The sequence below is a fragment of the Triticum dicoccoides genome, chromosome 3A, assembly GCF_002162155.2.
Source record: "Triticum dicoccoides isolate Atlit2015 ecotype Zavitan chromosome 3A, WEW_v2.0, whole genome shotgun sequence".
NCBI lineage: Eukaryota > Viridiplantae > Streptophyta > Magnoliopsida > Poales > Poaceae > Triticum > Triticum dicoccoides.
Genome location: NC_041384.1, coordinates 180,042,228 through 180,054,490, shown reverse-complemented (window position 1 = coordinate 180,054,490; position 12,263 = coordinate 180,042,228). Strand labels below are relative to the sequence as shown.

General features: G+C 44.3%; 1 long non-coding RNA gene across 1 annotated transcript; it reads right to left on the bottom strand.

Moving 5' to 3' along the window:
- Nucleotides 1-2,668: 2,668 nt before the first annotated feature.
- On the bottom strand, nucleotides 2,669-6,010 carry LOC119267786. Its single transcript, XR_005132625.1, has 6 exons — nucleotides 5,370-6,010; nucleotides 4,538-4,747; nucleotides 4,386-4,460; nucleotides 4,206-4,284; nucleotides 4,070-4,124; nucleotides 2,669-2,983 (listed from the first exon to the last, which is right to left on the bottom strand). It is a non-coding gene; the product is annotated as an uncharacterized LOC119267786 (long non-coding RNA).
- Nucleotides 6,011-12,263: the final 6,253 nt, after the last annotated feature.

Here is a 12,263-nt window from a genome sequence, read left to right as displayed (position 1 = left end):
ATCTTAAGGGGCAATGCAATGTGACATTCTCTTGCACTAAGGCATTGAGCATGCAAACAAATAAGCGCATGGCAACCTCTGCTTCTCTCTCTGAAGGGCCTATCTTTTACTTTTATGTATCTACTTTTATGCAAAGAGTCAAAGTTTTCCCTCTATTCCTTTTTATTTTCTCTTTTTGCAAGCATCATGTGGTGAGGAAAGATCTAGGCACATATGTCCAGTTGAATATAGATAGCATGAGTTATTATTGTTGACATCACCCTTGAGGTGAACATGTTGGGAGGCGAAACTATAAGCCCCTATCTTTCTATGTGTCCGGTTGAAAAGTTTTGCTCATGGGTACGAGGTGAGTGTTAGCAATCATAGAACACTATATGATGGTTGAGTATGTGGACTTGCCTAAAGGCTCCGACACGTGACCCTTCCTGAAAAGATGATGAATTGTAGTTGCAAAGTTGACTGAGAACATAGTTTGTTGGTTTCTAATAGAGTTTTTGCTTTACTTCGATTGTGTGATGAACTGTTACTTATTCATAGGAAGTATATGATGCAAGTTCTATGGTAAAAGCCCTATGTTAAATTTTTGTTGATGTTATAATAATCAACATGATGCTTCTATGTCCGTATTTTGTTTTTCGACACCTCCCTCTCAAAGAATGTGGACATGTTTTTCGATTTCGGTTTTCGCTTGAGGACAAGCGAGGTCTAAGCTTGGGGGAGTTGATACGTCCATTTTGCATCATGTTTTCTTACTGTTATTTATAATGTTTTTACCCATAATAATGCTTTTTGGAGTAATTCTAATGCCTTTTCTCTCATAATTTACAAGGAACACATCAAGAGGGAGAATTCCGGTAGTTGAAAATCTAGACCTGGAAAAGCTACGTCAGGCCACCTATTCTACAAAACTCCAAATGAGCTGAAACTTCACGGAGAATTTTTATGGACTATTTAAGAAATATTGGAGCCAATAAACACCAGAGGGGGGCCACCAGGTGGGCACAACCCACCTAGGCGCGCCAGGCCCCCCGGCGCACCCTGGTGGGTTGTCACCTCCTAGGGCCACCTCTGGTGCCCATCTTTTGGTATAGAAGTGGTTTTGACCTAGAAAAAAATATAACAAGACTTTCGGGATGAAGCGCCGCCGCCTCGAGGCGAAACTTGGGCAGGAGCACTTTTGCCCTCCGGCGGAGCGATTCTACCGGGGGAACTTCCCTCCCGAAGGGGGAAATCATCGTCATCATCATCACCAACAACTCTCCCATCTTTGGGAGGGTAATATCCATCAACATATTCACGAACACCATCTCATCTCAAACCCTAGTTCATCTCTTGTATTCAATCTTGTTACCGGAACTACAGATTGTTGCTAGGGGGTGACTAGTAGTGTTGATTACATCTTGTAGTTGATTACTATATGGTTTATTTGGTGGAAGATTATATGTTCAGATCCATTATGCATATTAATACCCCTCTGATCTTGAGCATGATTATTATTTGTGATTAGTTACCTTTGTTCTTGAGGTCACAGGAGAAATCATGTTGCAAGTAATCATGAGAATTTGATATGTATTCGATATTTTGATAGTATGTATGTTGTTATTCCCTTAGTGGTGTCATGTGAACATCGACTACATGAAACTTCACCATATTTGGGCCTAAGGGAATGCATTCTGGAGTAGTAAATAGATGGTGGGTTGCGAGAGTGACAGAAACTTAAACCCCAGTTTATGCACTATTCCGTAAGGGACCGATTGGATCCTAGAGTTTAATGCTATGGTTAGAATTTATTCTTAATACTTTTCTCGTAGTTGCGGATGCTTGCGGGAGGGTTAATCATAAGTATGAGGTTTGTTCAAGTACGAACAACACCTAAGAACCGGTCCACACACATATCAAATTATCAAAGTAGCGAACACAAATCAAACCAACATGATGAAAGTGACTAGATGAAATTCCCGTGTACACTCAAGAACGCTTTGCTTATCATAAGAAACCGTTTTGGCTTGTCCTTTGCCTCAAAAGGATTGGGCTACCTTGCTGCATACTTGTTACAATTATCGTTACTTGCTCATTACAAATTATCTTGCTATCAAACTACTCAACTACTTACAATTTCAGCACTTGCAGACATCACCTTACTGAAAACTACTTGTCATTTCCTTCTTCTCCTCGTTGGGTTCGACACTCTTAGTTATCGAAAAGAGCTACACACTACACCACAACACTGATGTAGGGACAAAAAACTGCCGGGAGAAAGAACTTTATAGGGCAGACAAACTGACGGGACAGGTTTTCTCCCGGGAGATAGAACCGCCACGAGAACGGCTGCCGGGGATTACTTCTCCCGGCAGATAATTTTTTTCCTGGCAGTTGCATTGCCGGTGCCCATCTATTTGCCGACAGTCCACTTTCTCCCGGCAGATTGGTCAAGGCACGTGTAACATCAATTATCGGCAGTCTTGGTACCTGCAGAAGCTCATTTTCCTGGCAGTTCTTATGCCAGCACATAGATTTCACTTCCTATTTTTTTAGGCATCCCTTATGTAATATCCATTCATTCTGTTCAAACCATCAGTACATACCACACGATTTATACACACATTTCACTCAAAGTAACATGTCTCATCCATACACTTCAATCAGAGTAGAATGTAGACCTCACCCAGAACCTTAAAGTTGATTCGATAAATTAACATAATAGCCATATGTATAAGTTGGTCGTGCCACAAAAGGTACAATACATCATGTTTCTAAATGTGTGCCACAAAAGGAGTACATATGTTTCTAGGGTGTGTCACACAAGCAAAATGAGCATATACTGGCTTAACAACCAGCAAAATGAGCAGAGCAAGTGTCATAATCACTCTACGAACTTAATTATAGGTCTACCAAATCTTCACTAGCTTGAAGATCTTCCAAATCTCCGAACTCTTCAGCAGATTGAAGATCTTCCAAAGCTCCATCAACTCTGTAGGGAAATCTGCAACAAATAGAAAACTCAAAATGGAGCTCTCGTTTCAAATTTTAAATTAGCACATTAAAGATTTTGACATGCTTCAGTTTTTAACTCGTCGGCATAAATAAAACTCTTCTAAGTGTGCAGCATCTCATCATCACAGCAAGCAAGGTTACATCAATAGATCAAGAAAGATTTGTTTGAAGTACACATAGACAAATCTTCATGTGCAAATAAGCAAAACAAAAAGTTGTACAATCAACTTGCAAAAGCTGCTTAGTCTAAAAAAATACAACTTTCTAGTGAAAGCTATGACTAAACCTGAGTTAAACATGTACCACTGGAGTTAATATAGTACTCTGAGTTCGAATCTTTTTTTGCACCGAGTTAAACTCAACAAATAGGCAAAACTCTATACGGTACTATATTGAACAAATAGTTAAAACTGTGTACAAATAGGTAAAAGTCTATACTATAAACAGCACAATAGTATACAAGTAGGCAAAACTCTGTACTATACATAGTACAATAGTACAAATAGGCAAACCTCTGTACAAATAGGCAGGGGCAGGCCATTGGTTATTGGTTTCTCTATATCATAGGAAAAAAGAAACTCATGAAATAACCATTGATTACATATTTCTCTGTCTATCTCATGCATCTTAGCTTGTTTTTAATAGAGTTCATTGAAGAGAATACCCTCTAGCAGACTAGCAAGCCAAAACTGGTATGAGGATCAGTTTTATACGCCAAAACAAGTCTGAAATTTTGTACTGTATAGTAGAGTTTAACACCGAGTTCTAACTCACAGTCAAAAATCTTTCATGTTCAAATAGGCAAAACATGCTCAGTTTGAATCTTTCCTTTTTTACTAAGATAAACATTTGTACTGAGTCTCCAGGAATGACGTAAAAGATTTCAGCACAGTAGTTACTCTATGAAATATTTTTATTTTGTAAAATTCAGTACTGTACATAGTCGAGTGCATGAAATTTCTTGGAAACATACAAACATAAAAACAAAATATGATTACGTCGCCTACCACTCTACCTCAACGACCCAGCTAGCATGCTAGAATAAGATTCGATCTTAAAGAAACATGCATATTACCTCAGCTTGCTTGTGGTCGCATTCCTGCTTTCGTCATGGACTTGTCCACTTCCAACTGCATACATAGAACAAAAGCTTCTTAAGCAATCAACCATGATAGTAATTGTTAAGTTCAATCAGAAGAACAAAAGCTCACATGCTTGTATGGCCATGTGATACATCACAGCGCTTCCCATTAGCCAATCCTTCAGTTTGTCATCCACAACATAGTACATCTGCTTTCAAGCAAGTGTAAATGGAGAGTGTAAGGGTGATGTATTAGATAAAGGGGAAAGTTATACTACAAGTCATCGAGAGATAAAGGGGCAAGTTATACCAGAAATCATACACATTGTGCATTCTAGTGCTTTTTTTTCCTTCTTCCCCTTCGTTTCTTGATCCAACTCATGGTCTAAACATGGAAAATAGTTACTTGGCTATCATCCATTTAACTAACAGTCTATATACATAGATTTCAGAGCTACACACCTTCATGCTCTTCAATGTCGTCACTTGGCATGTCATCAACATCTCTAGTCGTTTGGGACCTAAGAACTCGAGCATCTCATCGTAATCATCTAGGTCGATCTCCTCTTGAACATCATCAGGTTGAACCTCATCATGGTCACTAAGATTGAGCATCTCATCGTAATCCCCATCCCACTCTTATCCATTCTTGACCAATTTAACTAAAATTGCCTAACATGAGAAAGAAAGAATACTTCTATTAAGGAAAAAAATCTAGTAACAAAAATGCATATCGTCCGTATCTAGTACAAGCAACAAGAAATACAATACGAAGAAGGAATGTCATCACACAACAGAATATAATTAACTGAAACATGTCATTTCAGAAAATACAATAACCAAAATAGCAGTAAGAATGTCATCATCTATATCATAAAAGCATAGCACCTATTCTGTCCACATATGGTATTTCACAAAACACAAACAAAGATGGTAGTAGGTGCATCAACTAAACAAACAAACACTTAAAATAATTAGCTTTGTTTCATCTCAAATTAAAATGACCTCCAAAGCTCAACTAAACAGTCAGGTGTCAACCAATTTAATTACGGTATGCACTTGTTAATCACCAACAGTACATGTCCTTTGATCTAAAGGGATACTAACAGTAGTAGTGATTGTTTTTAGACAACCAAAGAACCTTCAAACCTGTCTGGTTCATGGTTTTTTCGCCGTTATCATATCAAAGCAATTACAAACTGTTGATTTGTTCTAACTGCCGGAATAGTTCAGTGCTGAAGTATAGGAGGGCACATTCAGAACAAAAAAGGGCACAAAAATTGCAACATATCACCTGTCAAATGAAGTATAGGAGGCAGTGAAGTCCACGGAAAGGATGTTGAGGAGAGGGTCGACGACCTGCTGCTTCGGGGGCACGTGTGGAGGAGGCGGACCCGCGGCTTGGTGCTCGGTGAAACTTTCGGGGAGGCCTGCTCGAGGAGTAAGTGCGTGAGTAGGTTGGTGGCGAGGATGGTGGCCGCCGGTGGGGTGGCTCAGCGACGATGGTGCTGCTCCGTGTCAATCGGGTGCTCGGCGGTGCCGCTATGGAGTGAGGCGACGACAATAGTGGACAGTAGTGGTCGGCAGCAGTGGGTTGGTTGTTGGGGGCGGCGGAGGGGCGGAGGGGCTGCCGTGATGGAGGGCGACGGCGGAAGTGCTCGGTTGGAGAGCTTCCGTCGGTGGTGGGATGGTTGGGGGCGGAGGCCTTGCAGTCCTGTGGAGGGTCTCGATTTGTGGGAGGCAGAGGGGTTGCGATGGTGAGTGGCTATGCCGGCGGTGGACTAAGTGGAAGGCGGCCGCGCAGCGGCGGTGGGAAGCTTTGGGGGCGGCAGCGCGCGACGGCGGTGCGAAGATTTGGGGGCGGCAGTGCGCTTCGGTGGTGGGAAGGTTTGGTGGCGGCGGCGGTCTGGTGGCGGGGATTGGGCGTGGATTTGGGGGCGGAGATGCGGTCTGATTTTTTATTTTTTAGGGTTATGCGGTCTGGTGGAGCAGGACTGCAGGAGGGCTGGCGCGTGTATTTCTTCTTGGGCCTAAAATTCCGCCAAAGTCGCGCGCTCTTTTTTTCTCGTTGGCGCGCGCTTAGGGCCGACTTTAGGGTCTCATGGCAAAGGCGCTCTCCAGCAGACTATGGGCCGAAATTTAGTTCTCCCGGCAGTTTTTGGGCCGTAAAATGTACCGGCAGTTACAGCGCCGTTGTTGCTCAAGTTCTCCCGGCAGTTCATATGCCCTAATGTGATTTTAGCGGCAGAAACTAATGTCCCGGCAGCTAGTTTGCCCTTAGATAGGTTTTTCTCCTGGCAGTTAACTGCCCCCAATCAAGTGTTGTGGTGTAGTGACAATTGATCCCATATACTTGTGGGTCATCACGTCACCCCTTTGGACCGTACCGTCGAGGAACGCGGTCGACTCGTCTCCATGAGGTCATCCTATGGCTGCATAGACCCTCGCGCTTCCGCTGTGTCACCCCTTCAGTCCATAACGCGCGTGGCACACTGTCCTTGCCACCGCCTCGAGTACTTCCCCGTCATTGCTCCGACCCGCGCATTGCTGCTACAATGCCCCTTCGAGCCATAGCGTCGTGGCACGCGGTCCACTCCGTGTTCCCACGTGTTGACTTCTATGTGATATGCGCAGCGACGCCTCCCTAGATGCGGGAACGCCACCATCCGCATCTAGTATTCGTCACGTTGTCGGGTTCTTCCTCGCCTACTTCAAGCACCGTCGCTGTGCTCGTAGCCTAGCCGCCGCCGCTCTTCTTCCTCCGTGTTGGTGTTGCTCGCCTATCCGAGTCGCGCCGCTGCTACTTGTGAGTTGCATTGGGATTTCCTTGAAGATGAGTGGATGATGCAGTATAGTAAAGATAAGTATTTCCCTCAGTTAAGAACCAGGGTGATCAATCCAGTAGGAGAACCACGCAACACCACATTTGCCGTACCTACACACAAAATAACAAATACTAGCACCCAACATGAACAAGGGGTTGTCAATGACTCGAGGTTAATTGCAAGGATCAAATCTTGTAGTGATAGATACATAAATAAAACACAAAAATAAAGAAAAATACAGCAAGGTATTTTTTATTTTAATATATGATAAAAACTAGACCCGGGGGGCATAGTTTTCACTAGATGCTTCTCTCTTGAAAATAGAATACGGCGGGTAAACAAATTATTTTTGGGCAATTGATAGAAAAGCAAATAATCATGACGATATCCAAGGCAATGATCATGTATATAGGCATCATGTCCGAAACAAGTAGACCGACTCCTGCCTGTATCTACTACTATTATTCCATACATCAACTGCTACCAACATTCATGTAGAGTATTAAGTTCATAAAGAACGGAGTAACGCCTTAAGCAAGATGACATGATGTACACAAAGCAAACCCACACATGAATAAACCCCGTCTTTTTATCCTTAATGGCAATGATGCAAATATGTGTCATGTCCCTTTCTGTCACTAGGATTGAGCACCGCAAGATCGAACCCATCACAAAAGCACCTCTCCCATTGCAAGAAAAATCAATCTAGTTGGCCAAACCAAATCAATAGATCGGAGAGAAATACAAATCTATAATAATCATGCATAGAAGATTTCAGAGAAGACTCAAATAATGTTCATGGATAATCTGATCATAAACTCACAATTCATCGGATCCCAACAAACACATTGCAAAAAGTCATTACATCAAATAGATCTCCAAGAACATCGAGGAGAACATTGTATTAAAGATCAAAGAGAGAGAAGAAGCCATCTAGATACTTGCTATGGACCCGTAGGTCTGTGGTAAACTGCTCACACATCATCCGAAGGGCAGCAAGGTTGATGTAGAGCCCCTCTGTGGTCAATTCCCCCTCTGGCAGAGTACAAGAGAAGGCCTGCAGATGGGATCTCGCAAGAACAGAAACTTGCAGTGGCAAAAAAAATATTTTGGGTGGCTCTCTGATGTCAGGGGGATATTTGAGAATTTACAAAGGCGGAATTAGGTCAAGCGGTGCCACGAGGGGCCCACAAGCCTGGGGGCACCCTTGGGCGCACCTCCCGAGCTTGTCGCTCCCTCGTGGCTCATTATGTCTTCTCCCGAACGTTCTAGGGTCTTTTCTGGTCCAGAAAAAATTAATCCAAAGTTTTTTCTCCGTTTGGACTCTGTTTGATATTGATTTTCTGAAGAGCCAAAAACAAGCAAAAAAAACAGCTAGTAGCACTGGGCACTAGGTTAATAGGTTAGTCCCAAAAAATGATACATAATTGCATATCCAAGATTGATACTATGATAGCATGGAACAATCAAAAATCATAGTTACGTTGGAGACGTATCAACCTCCCCTCATGTCGCTGCCACTCGCTCACCCAAGCCGCATTGCCACTCCACCCCTTCATCTTCATCCTACACCATCTCATCGCCATCGTTGCCTTCATCTTTCCTGACCACTTCATCTACTCCAACAACTATGGTTGATATTGTCACCTTCTACTCCACGTTGACTGGCGCCACAACCGTCGTCGTGTCCTCCTCTGCTGGCCCTTACGACATGGCTTACAGTTCGTGTAGGCCCCCGTCTATGCATGTCCGGTCCTTGCAACACCGACGCGTGCCTTCATCCATGATGTATCCCTGGGCCTCGCAAGCCTGGAGCGATGCCTTGTCAGCATCGAGTTCATCCGTCTACGCATTCCAGGTGCCGGCAACACCGATGCGTGCCTTCGTCCACGACGTGCCCCGGGCTTGGCAAACCCGGCGCGATTCCTCGTCAACATCGTCTTATTCCCGGTACACCACTTCTGAGTGCCCATGACTTACTCGGCGCCCGCGGCCCATCGGGAACTACCTCAACACCGATCACCCTGATTCGACATCGACCATGACGTTCTTGGCACGACTACCTTGACCACGGCTACACCACACTACACTTTCGGTTACCTAGACAGCGACCAGGGCTACTGCCTTTCCTGAGCAACCTCGTTGGTTTCCACTCCAGCCAAGACTTCTGTGATGCGTCGACCGCTACAGGTGTGTGAGTCTGTGGGTGTCTATTGGCTTACCTTCAGACTCTTCTCCAGTCTCACCATTTGCATCGCTATCGTTTTGACTGCTGCGGGGCATTTAGTATCTTGATTATTAGGAAACATATGATAGCGTAGGATTTATTTCTACCTTGTCTTGTACTTCAAGTTGATCATGTATTTCTATATATACGCCCATGAGGCTCAAGCAATACATCAAACAATTCCACCAATTTTCTTCTGTATTCACTTCTACAAGCATCGACGCTGCAACCCACAACGACTGGTGTTGTGAAGACAACATATGCAAGCGTAGTCACCCGTGCATGCGAATGATGACGGGATGCTAGCAGAGGTCGATGATGTGTGGCGGTGCTGTGAAAGGATGAGGACGAGCCACGAGCCATGAATATTGCATGAAGACGAGGTTTCAAGAGATTGCGTGTGGAGGGCGACAGAGTAGCGAGTGAGGGAGTTGAGGCCGCACGACGACGAGATGGGAGGCACGCGGCGATGAGATCATGGTGTTGCGTGACGTGGGAATGTGTGATGACGCTCCAAGGAAGTGTTGCATCGCAACGTCGTAAGAGGTGGAAAGTGGAAGAGAGAGGTTGGGCATAGGAGATGATGATCGACAGAGAAGAACTGCCCCATAAGACGGCTTCTGAGGCGATCAATCTGGCACTTACGTTGATCGGCCGACACCTAGAGTTGGCTTTCTATGAACCAAAGTGGTCCTCAAAAGGAAATTTGCTGATGTAGTATACTCTTTTCATCTTAAAATAAATGTCTCACATTTAGCACAATTTTACACTAAAGTTAATGCAAAAGCTAAGGCCTCATTTGGTTTGGAGGATTTTCATAGGAAAAACATAGGAACAATAATTCCATAGAAAAATTCATATAGATGCAGTCGGTTCGTAGGAAATGTGTACAAAGACTTCGTAGGAAGGTTCTTCATTTCCTGTGTTTTTGAAGGAAGCTACATGTCCACTCAAATGCGTAGGAATAGGCAAGTCAATTCCTTAAGGCAACTCCAACGCTAGACCCCAAACGAACGTCTCTTTCGTCTAGATTTCGTCCTTTGGAGTGGCAATGGGTGCCAAAATGGGCATGCGTTTCTGAATTTTGTTGGAGGCTCCCAATGCAGCAGACAACTCCAAAACGTTCGCCTGCACTTCGCCCACTGATGTCGCTTGAACTACGTCGATATTTCCTCAAAGAGAAAGGGATGATGCAGCACAACTACGGTAGGTATTTCCCTCACTTATGAAACCAAGGTATAAATCCAGTAGGAGAACCAAACAACACTATGTAAATGTCACCTGCACACAAAGAACAAATACTAGCAACCCGACACTTATGAGGGGTTGTCAATCCCTCTTATGGGTAACGGCGTTGGAAATTGTCAAGTTGACGGGATAAAATTTGTGATAGATTGGATAAATAGATCTCGAATAAACGCGCATTAAAAAATGCAAAACAAATAAAAATAAGTGCAGCAAAGTATTTTTGATTTTTTGGAATAATAGATCTAAAAATAAAAGCAAATAAAAATAGATCTCAAAGGCAAATAATAGATCAGAATGCAAATATGTTAAAGAATACACCCAGGGGCCGTAGTGGCTTCTCTCAAGAAATAGCACACGGTGGGTGAATTACTGTTAGAAAATTGATAGAAAATCTAATAGTTATGACGATATCCAGGCAACGATCAATATATAGGCATCACGTCCAAAATTACTAGACCGACTCCTGCCTACATCTACTACTATTACTCACATCGACGGCTATCCAGCATGCATCTAGTGTATTAAGTTGATGGAGAAATGGAATATGCAATAAGAACGATGACATGATGTAGACGAGATCTATTCATGTAGGAATAGCCCCCATCTTGTTATCCTTAATAGCAACGATACATGTGTGTCTTGCTGCCCCTTCTGTCACTGGGAAAGAACACCGCACAATCGAACCCATCACAAAGCACATCTTCCCATGGTAAGAAAAATCGATCTAGTTGGCCTAACTAAACCAAAGATTCGAAGAAGAAATACGAGGCAATAAATAATCATGCATATAAGAAATAAGACTCAAATAATTTTCATGTATATATAAATCTGATCATAAACTTAAAGTTCATCGGATCCCAACAAACACACCACAAAAAGGGTTACATCAAATAGATCTCCAAGACACCATTGTATTGAGAATCAAGAGAGAGAGAGGAAGAGAGAGAGAGAGAGAGAGAGAGGAAGCCATCTAGCTACTGCCTACGGACCCGTAGATCTATGATAAACTACTCACGCATCACCGGAGAGGCGCCAATGAGGATGATGAACCCCTTCGTGATGGTGTCTAAATTGGATCTCGTGGTACTAGAACTTGCGGCGGCTGGAATTGTGTTTCGGCGACTCCCCTAGGGTTTCCAGAATATTTGGAGATTTATAATGCGAAGAGGCGGTGCGGGAGGTAGCCGAGGTGGGCACAACCCACATGGGCGCGGCTGGGCCTCCAGGCGCGCCCTGGTGGGTTGTGCTCCCCTCGGAGCCCTCATCTGATACTTCTTTGGCCCAACAGGTGTCTTCTGGTCTAGAAAAATTCTTCAAAAAGTTTTGCTGTGTCTGGACTCTGTTTGGTATTGATTTTTTGCGACGTAAAAAATAAGCAAACACAACAACTGATACTGGGCACTATGTCAATAGGTTAGTCCCAAAAAATGATATAAAGTTTTTATAAAATGATTGTAAAACATACTAGAATAATAAAATAACATCATACAACAATAAAAAAATATAGATACGTTGGAGACGTATCACCCGTCACACCCCAGCCCCGGCCACGCGCATGCCGCCCCTAGAGCCTGCGCCCACGCCCATCGAGCTCGCCTGCGCGCTTGGCCTCACCGCTCACCGCCGCTAGCCGCTGCCTCGCCAGCAGCAGTAGTAGCCAGCCTTGCCTGCCTGCCGCCCGCGCCATCCCCGCCCTGGTCGCGCCCCGCCTGCGCCATCCCCGTCCTCGCCGCGCCCCGGTCGTCCTAGCGCAAGTCATCCCTGCCTCGCCGAGCCGCACCCTTCCCGTGCCATGGCCGCGCCCTCCCGCGGCATGCCAGTGCCCTTCCTGCCCTCGCCCGCGCCATCCCTGCCCCGCCAGCGTCATGGCCCCGCTCCAGCCACGCTC